Here is a 22,749-nt window from a genome sequence, read left to right on the forward strand (position 1 = left end):
TTTCTCAGCAGGTGGGGAAGGCTATAGATTTTTCTCTTTTGATTCTCTTTGTGGGCGCCTGTTATTAACCGGTCATCCTGACATATTGAGTCAGCACCACATCGCTGGTACCCTGCATCAATAACTGGGGGGTCCAGACCTGTAATGAAATCTGGGGTGTCTTTATTATTTAGCCACAGCCATTGTTAAGCATTTTGTGAATTTATTGATTAGAAAAAGTTGGCACATGGTTTTCTTTTTCATTTTCACATTTTCTTTTTAAAAACCAAACGATTATTCCTTTTAGACGATGAACAGAAGAATCATTTTTGAAGACAAAATTTCCACAAAACGTGTTTTTCTGCTTTTCTTTTTCTTAAATCAATAAATGTTTTTTAATTTTGTAAAATAATCACTTTGGTTTATTGTATACTTATGACGAAAGCTACAATCATTTTAAGACCAAATGATTGATGATGGTTTGAGTTTTTAGGCCTTAAAATGCAATAAAAGAAAGTCAATTAGAGCCAAACTAATTTAAAAAAAAATGAATTACCCAAAAGTAATGATGAATATTAAAAAGCAATAAAAAGACGAGATACATGTGCTCACATTATTAAAGAATCCTTTCTAGCTTTTGATTGCTAAAGTCATGCTATCAGTTTTACTGCTTTTATTGAACACTTAAATATTATATATTTTTTATAATTATAATAAACTGTTTTCAAAAGAGGGGTGACCTCATCGATTTTAAATATCCAGCTTCTCTTCTCTGCATGTGGCGGATAATAAGGAAGCAGGAGGGCGCTTCAGCCGCCCCCCCGGGTGCTTTTGAGCAAGGCAGTCTGTGATGTTGCCCCCCCCCCCCCCCCCATTTGTGGAGATGACTCCACTCTTTAATTCAGCTCGTTTCCCCTCGGCTCTCTTTAAATATAATAATGATACTTGCTCGTCTAAATGGGTTCGGTGCCCAAACAAACCGCGGCACTCGAACGCATCGTGTTTTATTCTTTCTTCAAGATGAATCGCTTGATTAAAAACACGCCGCGGCTGGGAGGAAGGTGGTGTGATGCAGGAGACCTTGAATGGTCATCATGACCTTGAAGTTAAGGACAGGTCGATGTAGATCTGCATTCATGATATTTACTTTCTGTTGACCTGTTTGTTGTTTTTGAGAATCGGGTCACATTTGACGTGTAAAGAACTCGTAGCCTCCGGTAAACTAACAATCCGACTTTAATTGAGCTCATTTGTTTTTTGTGACCCAACTAGGATTTAAACAATCAGCCGTTCACTCTAAAACCACAATGCTAATTAATTCAGAGCCGACCGGCTCGTTTGCTTTGTAAGCGCTAATTAAGGTGTGCAGAATACGAAGAGGAGCCCGGATGATCTCAACGGGAGTCGAAGACGTTCGAACTGAAGATGCAAAGAGCAGAAAGACACATATCTGTAAAATGTGTATTTTGCAGCCTTTGTGTTGCTGTGTATTTGGGCTGAAGAAGCTGATAAGTAGATATTGATCAAGGCTTCAATTCCCCTCTCCGGGCTTTAAGACGATTCTTCTTCAAATTATACCACATTTTAAAATCAGTTTAATTAATGCATTTCAGGAGCCTTTTTAATTTATTCATACCATTTTATATTCTTTCTTTTATTGAGCCTCGCGGCAAAAAAGCATTTCAGAGGGTCGTACTTGTATAAACATCTTGACCCTCAGCCGTATCGCCATAGTAACCACGTAAACGCAACTCCTTTCTTCAAACTCCCCATTTCAAATCCCTCCTTAAAAAAAACACCAAAACAAACGCACAGTTTCACCTCGCTGTGAAATGTGTGTGAAGAGCTTTGAATGAACTACGTAGCATCCGAGCACTCGAACGCACCGCGGGGAACGCACCAAGGACACACACACACACACCGCGTGTAGTAGCTTAGTGTATAGATGACCACCTTTGTGTCATCTCTACACCTCAGAGGCTGACCAGGTCCAACTGTCATTTTGAAATGGGAGGCGTTGACTTTTTATGTGGAACTGGTTTTGAATTTAGTTTGTCTCGGTCCCCATGAAGCTGCTTCCTATTAGTCAGATTAATTCAAATGAGTCCTACGAGCAGGTGGATTCCTCTTTACTACGCTGCACAGGCACCACACAATAGTGAGACAGGAATGACACAATTCAGGGAAAACCAGCAACAATAAACCACAATTTGTTTTACAAAGAGTAAATTCTCCAACATTTAAAAATAAAACGTGTGTGTGTGTGTGTGTGTGTGTGTCAAACACACATTGTCATGTGGTCAAAGTTAATAAAAGTCAGTGCAATGTAACACAAAGGTTGTGCATACATATGTATCATAAGCAAAACCACACAATACTCAACTGTGTGCAATTATATTTATGCACACACACACACACACACACACACACAACATAGCCAAGCAAGTAAAGAGTGAACACACCTTTACACAAACAATAATTAAAATTTCCACCACTCAGTGTTGCGTGATGATTTGTTTGATGAGAGACACGTCTGTGACAGCAGGGCACACACAGACACACACACACAGACCCACACACACAGACCCTCTCTCTCACACACACAGACACACAATACAGGTTATAACTTTTCTGCTCATTGGTGTATTTTTAAAAGTTGTGCACTGAGGTCACATTTTCAGTACGTGTTGTTGAAACTGTAACATTGCATCAACAAAACACACACACACACACACACACACACACACACACACACACACACACACCGGTTGAAGTTAACAACAAGGAAAAATCACCCCCCCCCCTCTCCCTCTGACACGTCATCCTTTTCCTCTCCCGTTCTGGCACATGTTACCACGGTAACCACAGCTCTTTTTTGCCGTGCAGGTTTTAAGGTTCATGTTGGGCTCCTTTTTATTTACGCATACGCTGTCACACGCGCTCTCTAACATCCCGCTCTGCTTCCAGATTACCCAGAGTGCCTCTGCCCTGAGGGAGAAGGAGGAGGACGCACAGTGATTGGAGGAGGCCCACCAAGCCCCCAGTGAAGCCCCTCCCCCCCTCCGAGGAAGTGCAGTGAGTCGCAGCTTTTATTGCTTCTTCTGGGTGTGGTTGTAGTCTCTCTGTGTCCAGGGAGGTTTTTTATTCTGAAATGCACACCAGTGAACTTCCTGTTTGACTGCGGGTAAATCTGCTCATTTGTATTAGGTTTGTGGTTTTTAGTTTGGTAAAAGAGAAGCTCTGTTAAAGGAATGGTTTGTGTGGAGAGACGATGGGCTTTGGATGACTGATGTTGGGTTTCTGTCTTCTGACAGTCGTGAGGTGAAGCTCCTCTTCCTGTAGAGGAGTCCCATAAGCCGCTTTATTTCCTAAATGGCTACTTAGAACCAAGCAGTTTTATTTTTGCTCTGTTTGATTTAAAAGGATCGAAAACGTGTGTGTGTGTGTGATTCTGTGTTCTGCTCATCATTAACCTGCCCGTCAGAAGATGCTCGTTAAAGGACCCGCTCCTTGAAAAGGTTTAAATATAATCGAATTAGACCGACATGAATCAGGCTGGGCTTATGGAATGTACGACTAACTTCCTTCCCTCGGATTCCACAAATGGTTGCACACGGTTATGTAGATTCACCTGCTCTCTGCAGCCTGGATCACATCTCAGAGCATAAAACCTCATGTAGGAACCAGAGGGCCTGAACTCTTTCCTTCATGTGAGATCTCTGCTGCAAAGAAACATCCAGCCTTTGCTTTTCTGGCTTCCTTTCTGCTCTCGTCCAGCCTGGGGGGCCGTTGGCAGCCCACCGGGTCTTGGGCAGAGGTTCTGTTTTCCTCCTGCTTTGTTGAATGAGCCCCATGAAGCTCCAACAGGGGGTGGGGGGGGGGGGGCTCTCTTATGACTTACTATCGGGACGATTGTTTGTCGTGATTGTGCGGCGGATCCAAACGTTGGAGCAAACAAAGGCTGCGTGGTGTCCCGAACCTCGATGGAGAGGGGAGGGGGGGGGGGGCTGGTGGAGGTATTGACTACGTGGGAGATGATGACTCAACCTGAAAACACACACCTGTGGAGGAGGTGTGTGTGTGGGCAGATTCATGCGCTCTCTGCTTTTTGCTGCTGAACTTCACTCCGTTTCTTTTTGTTTCCCATCAACACTCCGCTTCTTTTGTTCGGTCTAAATTTCTCACCCCCCCCCCCCCCCCCCCCCAGCTGTACAACCTGGTCGCGGGGGGCTCCAGGTTGAGAAATGGTTTCACTGTGCGCTGATGACCTCCACAAGTCAATGAGCACCATGTGTTCAAGGCTGTGTGTGAGTCTGAGACTGGAAACCAACGTGGAAACACACAGGGGGGGGGCGGGGGCAAAATAACCAACAATAACTTTAATGTAGTTAACGCGCTCCAGTTGCATTGAATGCACGGAACTCAAACTTTCCGACGTCGCAGCAGTGTCCTCTCGTGGTGAGCTGTACCCAGAATGCAGTTCGGCGCTGACACTGGTTTACCTGAAGGAGGCCATGATGGCGTCAAGTTCTTCTCTGGTACTGAGTGCTAGACTGTTCAATTCAAGAAGGTAGACCCCCTCCCCCTCTCTCACACACACACACACACACTCCCCTCCCCATCGCATGTGTTCAATTATGTTAAGTGCTACTCAAGAGAGATATTCCTCAAAATTCTAAAAGTGAATTTGTTCTTGGGGGGTTAGTGAGGTGCAGATTTGACATCTTTTTAAGAGCTAAAGTAGCAGCAGAGATGGAGAGTTTAGAGCGAGCGGCGCTGTCCTCGTGCTAATGATCAGTGAATGATGAACTCTCTCATTACACAACTCGCAAATAACTGCAGACACACAACTTCACCAGGTGGTTTCAGAGTTGGCTCTTAAGGTTGAAGAAAGAAAAACACTTGAATATTTATAGTACAAAGTCTACCACAAAAAACATTGAGTTTAAATGATCCCAAGGCCTTATGGATTTGACCATATATCTATATATAAAAATAATATATGCAATAATGAATAAAACCCTTCTTAAACTCAGCTTTTTTTTCCTTGATGAAGAACACCGACTTTATCGAAGATAATATAACAGATATGTGAAGTATTTTGAAACTTGGCATGAGTTTTTTGCAGCACTGTGGCATTTAATCCATAATCCATTCAGTGTATCACCTTAATCCTTTTAAGAAAAGAAAGAACAGACAATTTGAAGCGACATCATTTCGCTCCCGGAATGTTTTGTGGTTTCCATGTGGCTTTAAACACAAGCACAGGTTGCATTATGGAACAATGATATGGAACAAAGGCGTAACCATGGCGACGCTCTGATAACCCCACCCCGACAAAGTGTGCAATTAAAACAACAAGATGTAAAATAACTAAGTTCTATTTCCAGGCACTGCAGTTCCACTCTGACATGTATACAAATAAGAATATATACACAAAAACAAACATGTCCCCTCTTAAGAAGATCACAGTGGCTCTCTGCTCATATTGCCTTCGTGTTTATATCACGGATGTAGAGGAATATAATATAGAAATATTAGTTAAAAATGTACAGTGGTTTCTAAATTAAAAAGCGGTGCTCAGCTGAGATTGTGAGTCCGATACTTCACCGATATCAAGCGCTCCCCCAGCTCGGGCCAAATGGAGATAGACTGCTGGGAAATTTTCAAAAATTACTATTCCAAATTTACGAGGTGGAGCGCTGCCACCGTTAGGAGCGTTTAGGGAGCGCGGCGGTGCGTAAAGCGTCTCCGTTGCCCCCCTGCTGGGATGCAATCTGCTCCGAGCATCAGTCAAACTCGCCTCTCCGCCCCGGGATGAGCACACAGCCGCCAGCCAAGGCGCCAAACTCGCTAAATATGGCGGAGGGTTCTCCCGACCTGCGTTTACACCGCGGCACTCTGGGAATATCTGACACATGCCGAGCTCTGGAATGTCCCCATGGGACTGGAGGCGTCTTCTTCTTCTCTTTATGTTGACTTTGATCAATCCATAACGCTAAGAAGCACAAACTGCTTCCTGTCCGGCTTTACACGGCACAGACTGATGTAACCAATGTAACAAATTATAGCAAATAACGCACATTCTATCAACAAATCGATTGTGTGCCACTGAGCACATAATGATGAAACCAAACCTAAGTGCAGCTTTGTGAGCAGAACAGAATGAACATGTTTGTGGGTGGAGGATGGATGATGAATAGGTAGATGGATGTAGGATGGATGGGTGGGTGGGTGGATGTGTGTTTAAAATGGATGGAAGATGGATGTGTAGGTGGATGTGTGCTAACCCCCCCCCCCCATAGGAGCCTTAGCTTTACTTGTGGTCCAGCTAAGTGTTAGCATGCTAGCAGGCTAAGCTGGGCTCAGTTACAGATAAAACTCCTGGATTCTTCAGAAGGATGTTTTTACAACAATGAGGGTTTTTCCTCCACCTTTTTGGAGGAGGTGACACAACACAACGCACACATGAAATCATGCTCCCTCATCTGTCTCGCTCTTCTTTGAGATCTTCTGAGTTTTCTCCACAAAAACGCAGCACCTCGGGGGTCAAAGGAGTCGACCTGGTTCAAGTATTTGTGTGCATGCCCACAGGAGAAATACAGCTGTTACGCAACAGCTGGCAGCCGGCTCCACATGTTGGGCTGTTTGAGGCGTGTTGATTCCTGTGGTGAATAATGGTCTTTGTGTGTAGAGTCAGAAACCACCTGACGTACCGAACGCTGGTGGAGATGTGTGTTTTCGGGATGAATCATTGCGTGGAGAGACAGAGAGAGGGAGCATGATAACTTCTACACTAAATCCCCTCAATGTGAGAGCCAAGGAGGTCTGACCCCAGCAGATGAAACATGAGGACTTTGCTCACGGCGTCCAGGAGGCCGTGTGACGTCCGCTCTTTGAAAGCCTCCTTTTGCTCCGAGACCACATCTGCACGGCATTACACTTGTTAATTGTCCCTGAGAGACCAGAGATGTTTTCTCTGCAACAACAACTTGATTCTCTCCAAGTAATTCTTCCTGGGGGGGGGGGGGGGGGGGGGGGGGGTCAGTGCATGTACAGGAACTTTAATACCTTCTCAGCAGCCCCTCCCAGGGGTTGGATGGTTCTGTTTGAATTCATTGCCAAACAAAGTCGCTAATCCCCGCCCCTTTTGAGCTGAGACCAACCAATCCAAGCGCAGCGTTGAGGACTTTCACCCAATAGGAACTTAGCTCCATCATCAGCTGCTAGCTGCTGTGGCTAGCTTAGCATAGTACTAATAAATGTTCTGTGTGATGCCATCTCAAGACTTAACAAGATGTTCAATGACAAGAAGTTTCACCGACACACGGCGTCCTCTGTCTGCTTCTCCCAAGGGTTTCTGTGTGTTCCCGTGAAGAGGTGTGCGTGCGTGCGTGCGTGCGTGCGTGCGTGCGTGCGTGCGTGCGTGCGTGCGTGCGCGTGCGGGATGTGTTGCAGATTAAGTGTTGTGAGTGGGTGCTGTGTGTGATTGATAATGACCTCTGACTCCATCGGATCTCCGTTTCTTTACTGGATTAGATCCACTACACAGACACACACTACACTGCACACACAGACACACACTACACTGCACACACACTACACAGACACACACTACACTGCACACACACTACACAGACACACACTACACTGCACACACAGACACACACTACACTGCACACACACTACACTGCACACACAGACACACATTAAAGTTTCTAACACACACTATGTGGGCAAAGATCTGCCGTAGGAGTTGTCTCTCTGCAGGAGACCCCACATGTGTAACACCAGCTGGTCCACACACACACACACAAACACACACTCATCACCCCTGCTGCTCATACACACATCTCCTGTGAAGATTGTTTCCTTTTTGCATTTGTCATAGTACTCTCTCACACACACACACACACACTCATACTTTTTTTCTCTTTCACACTTGCTTTTACACAATTACTCACACATCAACAGTGTACACACTTGGGGTATTACACCCCCTCACACACACACACACACACACACACACACACACAGACACTCTGTATGTGTGTTTGCATCATCCTGTGCTCACATATACATGTACATGTAGACAATCTATAGACACACAGCTACACACACATTAATTCATAATTGCATCATATCAGGAGGCTGAATGTACACACACACACTCACACACAGACCCACTTAGCAGATACTTACACACAGATTGCGTCACAGTCTGGCAGTAAACCTCCTGCACTGTTCTCTAAACTTTAATCACAGGCAGCAAATGAAACCAGTCAGTCAGAGATAGAAACCAGGCGGTCGGACCTGGATCATCTGAGTCTTATTGTTCTGTTTGCAGGCCGCTTGAACAAAACCTCCAGTGAATGAAAGCTTTGTCCACATAGACGAGTGTGTTTGTGTGTGTTTGTGTGTGTGAAAGAACGCGGAACAAAGGGAACAAACCAGAGTGAAAAAGAGAAAGTGAGACAAAGAAACAGAGTTTGGTGTTTCTGTGTGGAGCTTAAACAAGCAGGACAGGATGTGCAGCCAAACTATTCTGTGTGTGTGTGTGTGTGTGTGTGTGTGTGTGTGTGTGTGTGTGTGTGTGTGTGTGTGTGTGTGTGTGTGTGTGTGTGTGTGTGTGTGTGTGTGTGTGTGTGTGTGTGTGTGTGTGTGTGTGTGTGTGTGTGTGTGTGTGTGTGGCTGATGGAATGTCACTTATTCTCCAAGTACAAGGGAGCCACACTCATAGAGTATATAATAAACTACACACACGTAGTTACCTGGTGACTCCTCCCCCTTCACACATCTGGACCTTAGCTCTCAGGGTGATCCAGTCGTTGGAGGAGCAGTGCGTCCCGTCCTTCCTGGTCCCTCCAGATGTTCGACTTCGTCGTCAACGATGTTTTTTGCCCACTTCTTCGCCGTCTCTTTTCCGATGTGCGAGGAATATCTCGTCCAGATGTCGATTTGCTCGCCGACTCAGAAAGCGTGTTGAAACATCTGGAGGAGAATATGAGAAGCGAGGAGCCACGGCTGGAGGTCCTGGTGGTCTGTGATAGGTTCCTGAGGTCATCCCAGGGCCCGTGGTCAGGATCTGACTTTTCATGTGAAACCTCAACACTGCTTTTAGATGTTTCAATTAAAGTACTGCCCCCTGCTGGTCACTACACAGAAGTAGAGTCATTTCCTCATAGACGTCTATGGGAGCAGAGGAGTCGCCCCCTGCTGGTCACTACACAGAAGTAGAGTCGTTTCCTCATAGACGTCTATGGGAGCAGAGGAGTCGCCCCCTGCTGGTCACTACACAGAAGTAGAGTCATTTCCTCATAGACGTCTATGGGAGCAGAGGAGTCGCCCCCTGCTGGTCACTACACAGAAGTAGAGTCATTTCCTCATAGACGTCTATGGGAGCAGAGGAGTCGCCCCCTGCTGGTCACTACACAGAAGTAGAGTCATTTCCTCATAGACGTCTATGGGAGCAGAGGAGTCGCCCCCTGCTGGTCACTACACAGAAGTAGAGTCATTTCCTCATAGACGTCTATGGGAGCAGAGGAGTCGCCCCCTGCTGGTCACTACACAGAAGTAGAGTCATTTCCTCATAGACGTCTATGGGAGCAGAGGAGTCGCCCCCTGCTGGTCACTACAGAGGATGCAACTTGATCAAACACATGGTGAAACCAATATGTTGAATTTCACACATCCGCATGAGCTGTTAATGATGTAATGTGCTTCATACGCTGCTACTCACAATTCAACATGTTGATGTGAGATTTTAATTGAATTAAATCAGCATTTAAGCAGGTTTTCTTTAAACAAACAAAAGATAAAGTGTTTTTCGCAGCCAAAAAGCGACTAAGAAATATGTAGAATAGTGAATTTCCTTTCAGGTGTCTAATTTAAAATCCCACTACAAAATCTCTTCAGGATCTTGCCCCCCAGTCCTCCTCCATGAAGTCTTCCAGCTGACTTCCACTCACCATCCAGCTGGATTCACCTTTTCTCCACCTGACTCCATCACATCAGCAGCTTCATGAGGACCCGCCCCCCCATCCCCAAACACGTACACCTTCTTTGTAATAACGCATCATTTAAGATGAATCCTCTCTGCTTCTTGTTGACACACACACACACACACACACACACACACACACACTGTTCACATTGAGTGGAGAAGAACAAAAGTCGCCATCAGAAGGCCTTGTTCTTGGAGCAAATAAGTCTCCCTCCCCCTCTCTCCCCCTCTCTCCCCCCTCCTCTCCCGTCCTCAATCACTCCTCCGGTGCAGTTTGGGCTGTTGCCATGGCAACGCGCCGGGTCCCATGGTCGCTGGAGGGAAAGAGCGCTACCCTGCTCGTCCTGCCCAAAAAAGAAAAAGAAAAGGAAAATCCAAAAAAAATCCACTAAACAGTACTTCAAACTGCGTGTGTGTCTGCGTGTGTGTGTGTGTCTGCGTGTGTGTGTGTGTGTCTGCGTGTGTGTGTGTGTCTGCGTGTGTGTGTGTGTGTCTGCGTGTGTGTGTGTGTGTCGCTTTCTGGGTGTGTTTTATTTCTACCAAAAAGCAGCAGGTCCGTCTGCCTCTTTGTCTCGCTGAGACTGATTCATGCTGATCGATTATTGATCATCACGATCCTTGCGTTGGGCTGACGTTTGCACACCTGAATGAGAAGATGCAACTAAAGCTCCTTCAGGAACATAAAATAAGATGCGAGGCTCAGGAAGCAGGTTTTAAATGTTATTAAAAGGAAGCTTTCATACTTAATGACTAATGTCAACATATGAAAAAGGATTTGTATTATGGACTTTTTTTTTTATAAAAGTACACAAAATAAATAAAGGAGAACATTTTAAAAAGGGAGTTATGAAATACAAAAAAATAGGAATAAATACAAATAACAAAAAAGATGCATTTGTTCATTCAACAGGCGAGAAGAGAATAGAAGGAAGAAGGGAGACAGAAAAAGATGGAGGACAAATGAAGCTGGAGAATTGTAGAGAGGGATGAAGAGGGAGGAAGAGAGGGTGATGAAGAGGAGAGGGAGGAAGGAAGGAAGAGGAACGAGTGGAAGATAAAGTAGGAAGATAAAAAGATGATGGAATAACAAGAGGAGCGATAACAAAGGGGGAGAAAGGGGGAGGAGGAACTGAAGAGGCTCAATGAGCCTCACCTGCTGGCTTCCTGATGTCTGATGGACGGGACGTGGACAGGGAGAAGATGGGGACAAAACAAGGACAGGGACAGATCATTAAAAGAGATTAGAAACCCTCCGATTGGTGCTGATTTGGTTTTTGGATTGAAGAATCTGTTTCCTTCCCATTCCTCCTTGTCTCCTTCTCTCCTCCTCTTCCTTCCCTTCTTCTTCTTCTTCTGTCTCCTTCTTTCTTTTCTCTTATCTGCCTTATAATGTTTATTCTACCAACTTTCTCCTCATCCTTATCTCCTCTTTCCTGCTTTTGTCTCATAACCCCCCCCCCTTTGATTGTTTTTTCAAAAGCCTCCCAAACTGCCGCGTCCTCCCCCAGCGTCTATTTGTTTGTACATGAATAATTTCTGGTGACAATCGGCGGCCTTTTCATCGCTCGCATGCCAACCTGAAGCCTGACACACTCATTCTTATTTCTTTTCATTTTTTGCCTTTTATTTAAACGGCTGCTTCGACAGGTAGATGTCAAGTTTCTTTTTCTGCTGTCTGTTGGGATAAATAACCCCCCCCCCCCCCACCCGCCGAGACATTACACAAAGGCTGGTAAACTAAATAAAACTGCTCCAAATCAACCGACGATCAATGAATAACTAATGAAATAAAAAAAAGACATCCAAAACCGCATGAATGAAGTGCTATACTTTTTATATAGTTCTATTAAAAATTAAATCATCGAATGAAATAAAGCTGACGGAAGAACCAGAAACATTAACTATTATTATTCTAAATAACTTATTTTGTCAACAAGCCGGTTCTTTAAAGTGAAGTCAAAGTTTCTTGTGTTAAAGCGTCATTCTGTGTAGTGACCAGCAGGGGGCGACTCCTCTGCTCCCATAGACGTCTATGAGGAAATGACTCTACTTCTGTGTAGTGACCAGCAGGGGGCGACTCCTCTGCTCCCATAGACGTCTATGAGGAAATGACTCTACTTCTGTGTAGTGACCAGCAGGGGGCGACTCCTCTGCTCCCGTAGACGTCTATGAGGAAATGACTCTACTTCTGTGTAGTGACCAGCAGGGGGCGACTCCTCTGCTCCCATAGACGTCTATGAGGAAATGACTCTACTTCTGTGTAGTGACCAGCAGGGGGCGACTCCTCTGCTCCCATAGACGTCTATGAGGAAATGACTCTACTTCTGTGTAGTGACCAGCAGGGGGCGACTCCTCTGCTCCCATAGACGTCTATGAGGAAATGACTCTACTTCTGTGTAGTGACCAGCAGGGGGCGACTCCTCTGCTCCCATAGACGTCTATGAGGAAATGACTCTACTTCTGTGTAGTGACCAGCAGGGGGCGACTCCTCTGCTCCCATAGACGTCTATGAGGAAATGACTCTACTTCTGTGTAGTGACCAGCAGGGGGCGACTCCTCTGCTCCCATAGACGTCTATGAGGAAATGACTCTACTTCTGTGTAGTGACCAGCAGGGGGCGACTCCTCTGCTCCCATAGACGTCTATGAGGAAATGACTCTACTTCTGTGTAGTGACCAGCAGGGGGCGACTCCTCTGCTCCCATAGACGTCTATGAGGAAATGACTCTACTTCTGTGTAGTGACCAGCAGGGGGCGACTCCTCTGCTCCCATAGACGTCTATGAGGAAATGACTCTACTTCTCTCTTGATTTATTCCCTCAGTAAACATTGTAAACATGAGTTTATGGTCTCAGTCTCTAGTTTCAAGTCTTCTTCAATGCAGCATGATGTTCATTTAGTGAATGAAGGTCCATTTAGAGTCACACACCATAAAGTAGGGATGCTTTAGGGCGGGGCTTGCTGTGATTGACAGGTCTCTCCCAGGAATCTATACGGCGTCTCCTCGTCCTCCTCTGTACTTACTTGTCAAACAAGATGGCGACACCCGAAACGCCGAACTTGACCCTTCAAAACTGTCGTTAAAAACCCAACGAGTGCCGTCACCATGACAACGTCCACTTCTGATTTTACATTACATGAAGTTGTTCAGAGAAAAAGCTCAGGTCACTTTCTCACACACACCACATGAAAGGCATCGTCCTTCAATAGAAGATGTAGAGAAGCTCTGTGACCGTAGTTCACATCTCAATCATCACAAAGAACAATGATTGACCAAATCTGCGTTTGAGTATAAATAATAAAGCTCTTATCTTGATAATTGATCACCAATTAAAGCTTTCAGATCAAGTGATCACAAAGCACAGTCACATTTGAGATGAAGGATTTATCTCACACCAACATCAAAGTTTCTGTTCTAACAAAAATATATAAATATATTTCCAGATGTCTGGATCGAAGAGAAAAAAATGCACTGAAGCCAGTATTTAATGGTATTTATGAGCCAAATCGAGTCCCTTTCATCAACATCAAACCTTCGCTTGGGGCCAAATTACAAATTAAATGGACGGTGCCCTTTTTTTTTTTGTGGAGATGAAGCTCATTCATGAAGCTCCGATAACTTCTGGATCCACAGAGAAATTTGGGTCCTTGGAAGCGTTTTCATCCTCAAACAAAGACGCTGTAAAAAATAGGTATGAGCTCGCCGTGCGGGAAGTCCTCCGGCGGCCTGTGTGAGAGGAGTGGGAGGAGCTTACCGCGCACGCTAATTCAAGCAATTAGCACCACGATTACACACTTCAAGAGTTCTTTGTTGCTCTTCTCCTCTCAGCCGTCACATGACCGGCCTCATGATGCGTGTGGGTCCTTCTAGATGAACGCATCTGTCCTTCTGTTCCTCTCTGGTCAACACGTCTGATCCACTGCGTCCGTTACTCCGAGGACACCAACACGGGGATGTTAATAATTGACAGTTTGAATAAACATTAAACGCGTGTCATGTTTAACGCCACGTCGCCGTAGTGATACTAACGGCTGGGGGCTGTTGTAGTTTCACGAGTATTAGTACACAAACATTGTATTTATGCTAATAGCAGGTCTGATGCTATCAGAGCCAGAAGCTAACGGCTAGCAGTGCTAACAACACAATTGGCTGGTGCGCTCTGTGTAAAAGTACTTGGAGGTGTGAACTGCGTTGAAGGTTCCTGCAGGTTCCTGCAGACCTTTGGTCCACTTATCTGCAGGGAATTCAAACAAACGCACCAGAAGCACGGGTCGAGAAAAGCCGCGGCGGCGTGCGATGGAAGAACGCCGTTTGCTTATCGACTCGGAGCCGCTGGCTGCAGGACCCGAGTCGCCCCCCCACTGAAAAGATGGGTCCTTTACGTCCGTCCTGTCGGCCGCAGGTATGAAAAACAAACGCACCTAGGACAACGGCAAGTGTTTCCAGACGTCTTATGGGAGGGTGTGTGTGTGTCAGTGTGTGCACACTTTCTGTGTGTGTGTGTGTGTGTGTGTGTGTGTGTGTGTGTGTACACGTACATTTCAGGGCTGTAAAGCTGCTCGTCCTGCAGCCAAAGTCAACATCACGGCGCATAACTTCCCATGAGCCTTTTCCCCTAGAAGGTAACTGGAAGGCTACTGCTCCATACAACTGTGTGTGTGTGTGTGTGTGTGTGTGTGTGTGTGTGTGCACATTCATCCATGTGCATCCACGCAGACAGCGTGTGTGTGTGTCTCTACATGCGTGATGTTTGAGAATATTTTCACGCTCTGTGTGTGTGTGTTTTGGTTTTAAGGCACACTCAGCATGAAGTCACACACACACACACACTAGCTATAGCGTGCTCACATTAGTACATGTGTGTGATTGTGTATTAATGCAGCACATACCAGCACAGGTGTGTGTGTGTGTGTGTGTGTGTGTGTGTGTGTGTGTGTGTGTGTGTGTGTGTGTGTGTGTGTGTGTGTGTGCACTAGAGCAGAGTGGCGGCTCTAATGCGATTACGTCCCTTGTCTCCGTGCAGAACTGATAAGGTATTAGAGGGCGGCCTGATGAGATTTAAATTAATTCAGCCTCCGTGAGATGAGCTGCTCCATTCTTTTGGCCTCCTTCCTCCATTCCTCCTCTTTTACTCCTCTTGCTCCTCACTTCCTCCTCATTCACTCGTGACTAACTTCCTCCCCTCCCCAGATTCTCTCTTTAATCCCCCCTTCATTCCTCCCCCCCTCCTCTCCCCCGTCTTCTTCTCTTCTTTTTACTCCTCTTACTTTCTTCTAAACTTCCTACTCCTTTACTCTCCTTCCTCCCCTGCCGATTCTCCCTTTAATCCTCCATACATTACTCCTCTCCCGCCCAAACATCTTCTCCTCCCTCATTTCCTCCCTCCGGCTTTACTCCTCTTTTGCGTGACTAACCTCCTTTTCCTTCCTTACCTCCCTCCCCTCCTCAATCCTCCCCTCCTTCCATTGTTTCCTCTCCTCCTCTTTGGTCCTCTCCTTTCAGTCCATTTCATCCCTCTTCCTCTTCCTCTCCTTTCAGCTCCTAACACTTCGCTCCTTCCTCCTTACCTCTATTCCTCTCAACTCCATTTTAACTGAATCGTCTCCTCTTTCCTTCATTCACTCTTTTAATCCTTCATCTTCTTCTCTCTCGTCCTGTTTCAATCGTTCTCTCCTTACATCTCTCCTTTCTCCTTTTCCCTTCCTTCTCCTTCATTCTTCCTTGCATCCTAATTTTGAATAAATGTATTCCTCCCATCTTTTTTCTCTCTTAATCCTCCTCCTTTAAATTCCCCTCTTTCCTTCCTCCTTCCTCCCCCTGCCTCCACCCTCCTCTAGGAATCGTCCCACCCTTCTTCCCTCCCTCTCTTTTCCTTTACTCATCTCCTACCCTCCTCACACCACCCTGTTTATCATCCTCCTTCTCTTCTTTTCCTTTTTAGTCCTACCTCCTTACCTCCTTCCTTTTTCCTTCATCACCTCCTTTTGTTCCCTCACCCTTTTAATCCTCCTTCCCTTGATTCCTGTCTCCCTCCTCTTCCCTCCTTCCGATTTCCTTTGATGTTTCCCCCCCTAAACCCTTTCCTCCCTCCTTTCCTCCCTCGCCTCCTTCCCCTGGAGTGGCTCCTCTTTTACAAAACATTTAACCAAATGGAGGAGAGCTTAGCCTATGAGGAGGGGCGGCTTAGTTTGTGTGTGTGTGTGTGTGTGTGTGTGGGGGGGGGTATTCCTCCCTGTTTTTTTTCTCTTTCTGAGCTGAGGGGTCAGAGGTCACGGGGGCCTGCAGAAAGGTTCAGTGTCCAGGGGTCTCTAGAGGGACGACCTTTGACCCCCCGTGCGGCCTTAATGAGTGCCCCCCCACACACACACACACACACATCCCAGGCTTCATTGGCTCTCAGCATACGGCTGGCTTTGCATGTTCATGTGGACGTTGTTTGGATTGGAGTCACCAGGAACACGGGGTCCCGGGCCGAGGGGACGCGGCGTGCTTTCAGCAGGACGCCGACCTCATCAAGCGTGACACCACGGCCTCGTTTGATCAATGATACACGGGGTTAGAACACGCTGCTCCATCTGGAGCTCCATCAGGTGGAGTTTCATCAGCGTTTCTCTCTCGTTGCTTCAGGCGGCTGAAACCTGCTGACGTGGAGGTCCTTCATGATGTTCCTCCTCCTGCTCCAGCTCTGTTTCCTGATTGCTCTCCTTCTCTCTCCTCCTTATTAATTCTTCTTTTCATTCTCTTTATTTAACTTTGATTTCCCTCGGCCGCCTCTTGGAGATTGAGTGGGGAGCGTTGAGAGGTTCAAGCCCCCTGAAAAAAAAACCCTCCTTTGCTCGAGGGCCCTTCAGCGGTGGTGAAGACCCACTCTGACCTCCGACCTCCCCGCGCAGGACGCGTCTCGTCGGAGCGCAGCTGCTCAATCGGCCTTCCGTGTGGTTCCGGCGTGCGTTGCCATGGAAACGGACGAGGCGCGCTGCTCTCTCCCAGGTTTCATCAGCGAGATGTTGTCACATGGCGCGTTAATGAGTGGATGTGGATCCAGATATCGCCTCCTCGAAGCCTCACTGGGCCTCTGGGTCACAAACCAACACTGGGGGGGCTCTTCTGCCCGATGGGACCAGGGCTCCGTTTCAAGGAGGAGGTTCAACAAACTGAGTCAAACTCTAAACTCTAAACTTTTGGGTTTCCGAGCAGCTGTTTAGATTTGGTTCAATCAGCTGTGAGTGCACTGAGGGCAGCATGAAAGGAGCCATGATACGAGTTACCATGGCAACGACAAACAATCGGTGGCATACGTCACCCCTATTGAGGTGTAAATATTAATGCAAGCGTACCGAGTTTGAACCGTGATTAGAACCAAAGCAACACGCTACTGCAGCAAAAGACAGAAACAAGGCTTAATATCATATAATAACGTCATCTTCCATTGGTTCATGATAATAAGTCTTCAGCTGTATTTTAAATTTGTAATCTTTAAGAAAAAATGTTGCAATATTGACATTTATCTCTGATAAGCTAATGACAGTCCTGTTACTGAATGTCCTTTAATGCACCGTACAGACGGCGTTGGTAACCGTAGAAACGCACTGGCCTCTAACCTGAGGGGAGGTCTGTAAATAACAAAGTAACATTTTACATTCAATGTGAGTACATCAGTAACGGCCTTGTAGCATGTGGAATGCTACAACATTAGCACACATGCTACACCTCACATGGTTAAATAACCCCTTCACAAGGTTAACTGCAGCTTTAACACACGCGTGACGTGTCTGCTGGACGCGGCTGACCTACATAGAGCATCGCGTGTTAGCCGAGGACACACGTACAGAGACGTCCTCATACACGTGATGTGGAGACATGCCGGCAAGACACACACACACACACACACATGTATGTGCAGACAGCGTCTGTATGTATACACATACAGATGAGGACACTTTCTCTCTCCTTCATCCCTCTGTCTCTCCCTTTAATCTCCTTTGTTTCTCCTCCCTTGTCCTCCTCGTCCTCCTCTGACCTATCAGAGCGCAGCAGATCACTCTGATGGGCTCGGAGGAGACAAGACTCCCCCATGCTTCCTCTCCCCTTATGTGTTCTCCTTGCGTCTCCTCTCTCTCTCACTTTTGTCTTTCCTGTCCTCCTTCCTCTTTGGTGTCTTACTCTCCTTCTATTTTTCATCTATCCTCTTGAGCCTCCTTGTCTCCTCCATGTTCTATTCTTACTTACTTGTTCCCCACTTCTGTACCTCCTTAGGATTCCTGGCTTTATCTCATTCCTTTTCCTCCTCATGTCTTTTTTTGTCCACCTCTCTGGTCTCCTCCTCTTCTCCTCATCCCTCTCTGGTCTCCTCCTCGTTCTCTCCATCCTCTGCCCTCTCCTGACCTCCCCTCTTTCTCCTTCTTCCTCACCCTTCTCTCCATCCTCCTCCTCCGTGTCTCTTTTGTTACCTCCTGTCCTGTCCTGTCCCCCCCCCCCCCCCCCCCCCTAATTAGCACCTGAGCATACAGGGCTGGTTAATATTCGGCGGCGAGGCTCTGCGACGGCAGAAGGGCACCTCGCCGTCTCTCCTGTGCTGCCGTTGCCGTGGTAACGCCATGGAAATGAAGCGCCGCTCCCTCCGTCTTTCTCTGTGTCTTTCCCTAATTTTTCTCCCCATACTCGCCTTTTCACTTTTTAATGACTCACTGCATCCATTATGTTTCAGGACGGCAGGAGAGTCACGAGCTTCAAGACGTGAAAACTAAAAGCCCAAAGAATTAAAAAAAGTTTATTTCGTTTAAAAAAAACAAACAACATCAGCAACAACAAAGAAGTCAATATTCCTTCAAATGTTCACACGTCCAAGGACGGCGTTATTTATTTATTTATTTATTTATCTACCTGCTCCGCTGATGTGTGTGTGTGTGTGTGTGTGTGTGTGTGTGTGTGTGTGTGTGTGTGTGTGTGTGTGTGTGTGTGTGTGTGTGTGTGTGTGTGTGTGTGTGTGTGTGTGTGTGTGTGTGTGTGTGTGTGTGTGTGTGTGTGTGTGTGTGTGTTTCGGGGGCTTTTGGGACAGAGACCTTGGCCTTGATGAAGTTCTTTAATACTGCTAATTCTGTTTCATTCACATTTCATGGTCGTGTGTGTGTGTGTGTGTGTGTGTGTGTGTGTGTGTTTGACCCCAGATGGACAGTGTGTGTCTTCGGTGGTCTTTCAGTAACTGGAGACAGACGGAGGATTGAAAGACATCCGCTGACAGATCAGCGGTTCGAGCGTCGCTCCGTCGATCGCCCCGAGTCCTGAAATCTCTCTCTCTCTCTCTCTCTCTCAAGGTTGAAAAGCCGGCTTTGTTCCCCCCCCCCCCCCCCCCCCCAACATGCAGCAGGCCCTCAGCACCTCTCATGTTTAAAGTGCCGTTTGGCCTCAGAGTTCCACGGTTCTCAACGCGGGGCGCTGGGCCCTCTCGGGGTCGCCAGCGGGCCCCTGGGGATGCTCGGGGGGGGGGGCTGTGTCTGTAGCACCTGCTCAGAGCCACGTTTCAACAGATTATCTTTCAGGAGAAAAGGACTTCTCCCCCCAAACTGAGGTTAAACCCTCCCGACCCCCCCGAAACTACCTGAGGTAAAAAGCCCCCATGACGTCCTTTCTGTAGGGTCTTATGTAACCAGCAGTGAGATTTGCATCTATAAGCTTAAGAGGAGGCTGGAAATAGCCCCCCCCCCCCCCCCAGAAGAGCTGGGTCATACTGCCAGCTGTGTTAATGATGCATTAGCAGCACGAGGTGCCTACACAAAGGCGTCCTTTGATCAATCATTCAGCATCTCCACACACACACACACACACACACACACACACACACAGTGAGCTGGCAGTGGGGCTCGGGGGGGGGGGCATGGGGACACCAAATCTGGGACGACTTTAGTTTCCAGACGAATTCGTCTTTCCTTTGGGTGCTTCGTCTACACATTACCCCCCCCCCCCCCCCCGGGGTAAGACGATGTTAACGTGCCTGACGGTACTGCAGTGATAAAACTTACGGACATGTTGTATCGGGGGGGGGGGGGGGGGGGGGTGAGGCTTCCTTTCTGAGTTTCTGTCCCCTCTTGTTTGCCCTTGCCCCCCCCCCCCCCCCCCCGTCAGACCACTTGCCTTCACATCTTGCTTCGTCCTCCCAATTTGTCATTTCATTACCTCGTTCCTCTGCGATGCTTCCTGCAGGTCGTCCTTGAGTCGATGGATGGATTGAAGGGTTTTTGGGGGGGGGGGGCTTTGTCCTTGATGGGGGAGAGAGTGTGATATGCTTGTGAACTCTTCCTCATCCGGGGGGGAACCACGACCACAAGGTCCAATACTAACTCACCCTGATTCTAGCTCCGAGCGGCTCCATAGCGCCCCCCACTGGAGCATCACAAATAATCACACACACACACACACACACACACACACTGATCTGTACCGGCTTACATTGCAGATTAGATTCACAGATCCGCTCTCTTCAGGCTTGAGGCCTGACAGGATGGCGTTGCTGAAACGGCGCCCAGACGAGCGGCTTCTGATGGTCACAGAGACGCACGGCAGCATCACCCCCCCCCCCCCTCGATCTATGCTTTAGTGTTGGTTTGGAGTGGCAGGTCGTCGTCATCGTGGCTGCGGATTTGTTATTTTTTTACTTAAAGCTCAGAACAATGTGACACAAATGCAGTACGAGTGATTACGAGGAGAAATGGTATTTGTTTGGGTTTTATTTCTCTCTCTTCCTCTTCCTCTTCCTCCTACACGCTCCTCTTCCTCCTCTTCCTATACGCCATGCCCTCCGATCCCGTCTCCTCTGCTCCTCCTACACTGTGTCCCTCTTGTTTCATGTCTCTTCACCTCGGCACCATCTGGGTCTCTTCCAGAGTAGTTTTAACAGAAGTAGAACACATTTTATATTATCTGGAGTTGAGGCTCAATGCGTCACAACTTTATTTCATAATCCATGAATGAAAGTTCAAGCCGGTTCCCTCGTTTAAACTTGGACCTGTAACCACGGGGCGGGACTCTGGTTCCTGGTCCAGAGCCGACGATGTATTAAAATAGAGTGTAAACCCATCAAAAAATGTTAGTAGAGTAATTATTCTGTGTGGGATTTATTTTGTTTTAATCTCACTAACCCCACAATATTCCATATACACGTCGACGACCCGTCAGAAGTAGGACGTCCTCATCTTCTCAAACATCAGATCATCTCTCTGTTTTGACCCTTTTTTCATTTGGCAGAATCTACCAGTTGTTTGTTCAAGTGAATTCAACTCGTGTTACACAAAGGTTTCATTCAGAGGCCCGACGCCTCTAACCGCCTGACCTCTGACCTCTGACCTCAACCGGGTCACAGACGCACCCCAACCAGACGGAAGCAGGTCGCGTCCTGGGGGGCCGAGGGCAGGGCATCGGAGCCGAGGAGAATATTTAGGTTGATCGGGTCCCACTCGGACTGAGGTTGAATGGTGAAGAACCGGTGTTCTGGGCGGGAGTCGATCTCATGAAGCACATCGGATCAGACTGGACCCTCAGCATGAAACATGTCCAACCATAAGTGACACTGGGGACAAATAACAGCTTGGCCGGGACTAATTAAGTGTTGGAAACTGCTCCATTTTTCTGCCAAATGTGCCCCCCCCTCTCCCTCCCTCCCTCCCTCCCTCCCTCCCCCTCCTTTTCAAAGACTGCAGATATAAAATGCACCAAAAAGTCATTTTGTCACATGACTTTTGTGATATTTCCTTAATACGAATGCGTTAGATTGTGTTTCCTCCCTCTTTCTTTTCTCTTGGTCTCTTTATCGCAGACTCTTTCATTCTGGCGTCTACATGCATTTGTCCTGCTTTTATTGTCCTTGTTTCCTCCCCCTCTTCCCATATATACTTACACCTGTTCTCCCCCTTTTCTCCCTCCCTCTCTCGTTCATTGTGTGCATGATGGCTGTCAGGAGATCTCATCGCTGAGTCTCTCTTATTACATGATTACGCTCTAATTATCCTGTGAAGTTGTCTTTGCTCGAACCTTTGAAAGGCGCTTAATGTCTTTTTTAATGGGGTTTGGAGACTTTTTTTCCCGCTCTTTTGTAGTTGCGGTGGACTCTTGAGTTTATTGCGTCCACATGTGATCGGCCTGGAACGCCGTGTCCTGATTAAATGGATCTTGGATTCAGCGATTTTTTTATTTCAGGCGCAGCGAGTTCTCAGTGAGGTTGTTTTTATTCTGTTTATTCCTTTTAACTTCTGGTTCTCGCTTTGTCAGCTTCATGCAATAATGCGTCATTCTGCTCCCATAGAAGTCTATGAGGAAATGACTCTACTTCTGTGTAGTGACCAGCAGGGGGCGACTCCTCTGCTCCCATAGACGTCTATGAGGAAATGACTCTACTTCTGTGTAGTGACCAGCAGGGGGCGACTCCTCTGCTCCCATAGACGTCTATGAGGAAATGACTCTACTTCTGTGTAGTGACCAGCAGGGGGCGACTCCTCTGCTGCCATTGACGTCTATGAGGAAATGACTCTACTTCTGTGTAGTGACCAGCAGGGGGCGACTCCTCTGCTCCCATAGACGTCTATGAGGAAATGACTCTACTTCTGGGTAGTGACCAGCAGGGGGCGACTCCTCTGCTCCCATAGAAGTCTATGAGGAAATGACTCTACTTCTGTGTGGTGACCAGCAGGGGGCGACTCCTCTGCTCCCATAGACGTCTATGAGGAAATGACTCTACTTTTCTCTTGATTTATTCCCTCAGTAAACATTGTAAACAT

General features: G+C 47.1%; 1 protein-coding gene across 3 annotated transcripts in view; it reads left to right on the forward strand.

Moving 5' to 3' along the window:
- The window catches only part of LOC119218936 (zinc fingers and homeoboxes protein 2-like), a 42,989-nt gene that overhangs the window by 10,578 nt on the left and 9,662 nt on the right, over positions 1–22,749 (forward strand). The window contains exon 2 of one of the 3 annotated variants that reach the window (XM_037473735.2): positions 2,947–3,054. The exons of 1 other annotated variant lie outside the window; for it this stretch is intronic. The gene's annotated coding sequence lies outside the window, so the exon portion shown is untranslated. Of the gene's footprint in view, positions 1–2,946; positions 3,055–12,697; positions 14,385–22,749 lie in introns of those variants that run through there. One more of the 3 variants, XM_037473736.2, reaches the window with a different exon arrangement.

This window comes from Pungitius pungitius, chromosome 17 (genome assembly GCF_949316345.1).
Source record: "Pungitius pungitius chromosome 17, fPunPun2.1, whole genome shotgun sequence".
Classification (NCBI taxonomy): Eukaryota; Metazoa; Chordata; class Actinopteri; order Perciformes; family Gasterosteidae; genus Pungitius; species Pungitius pungitius.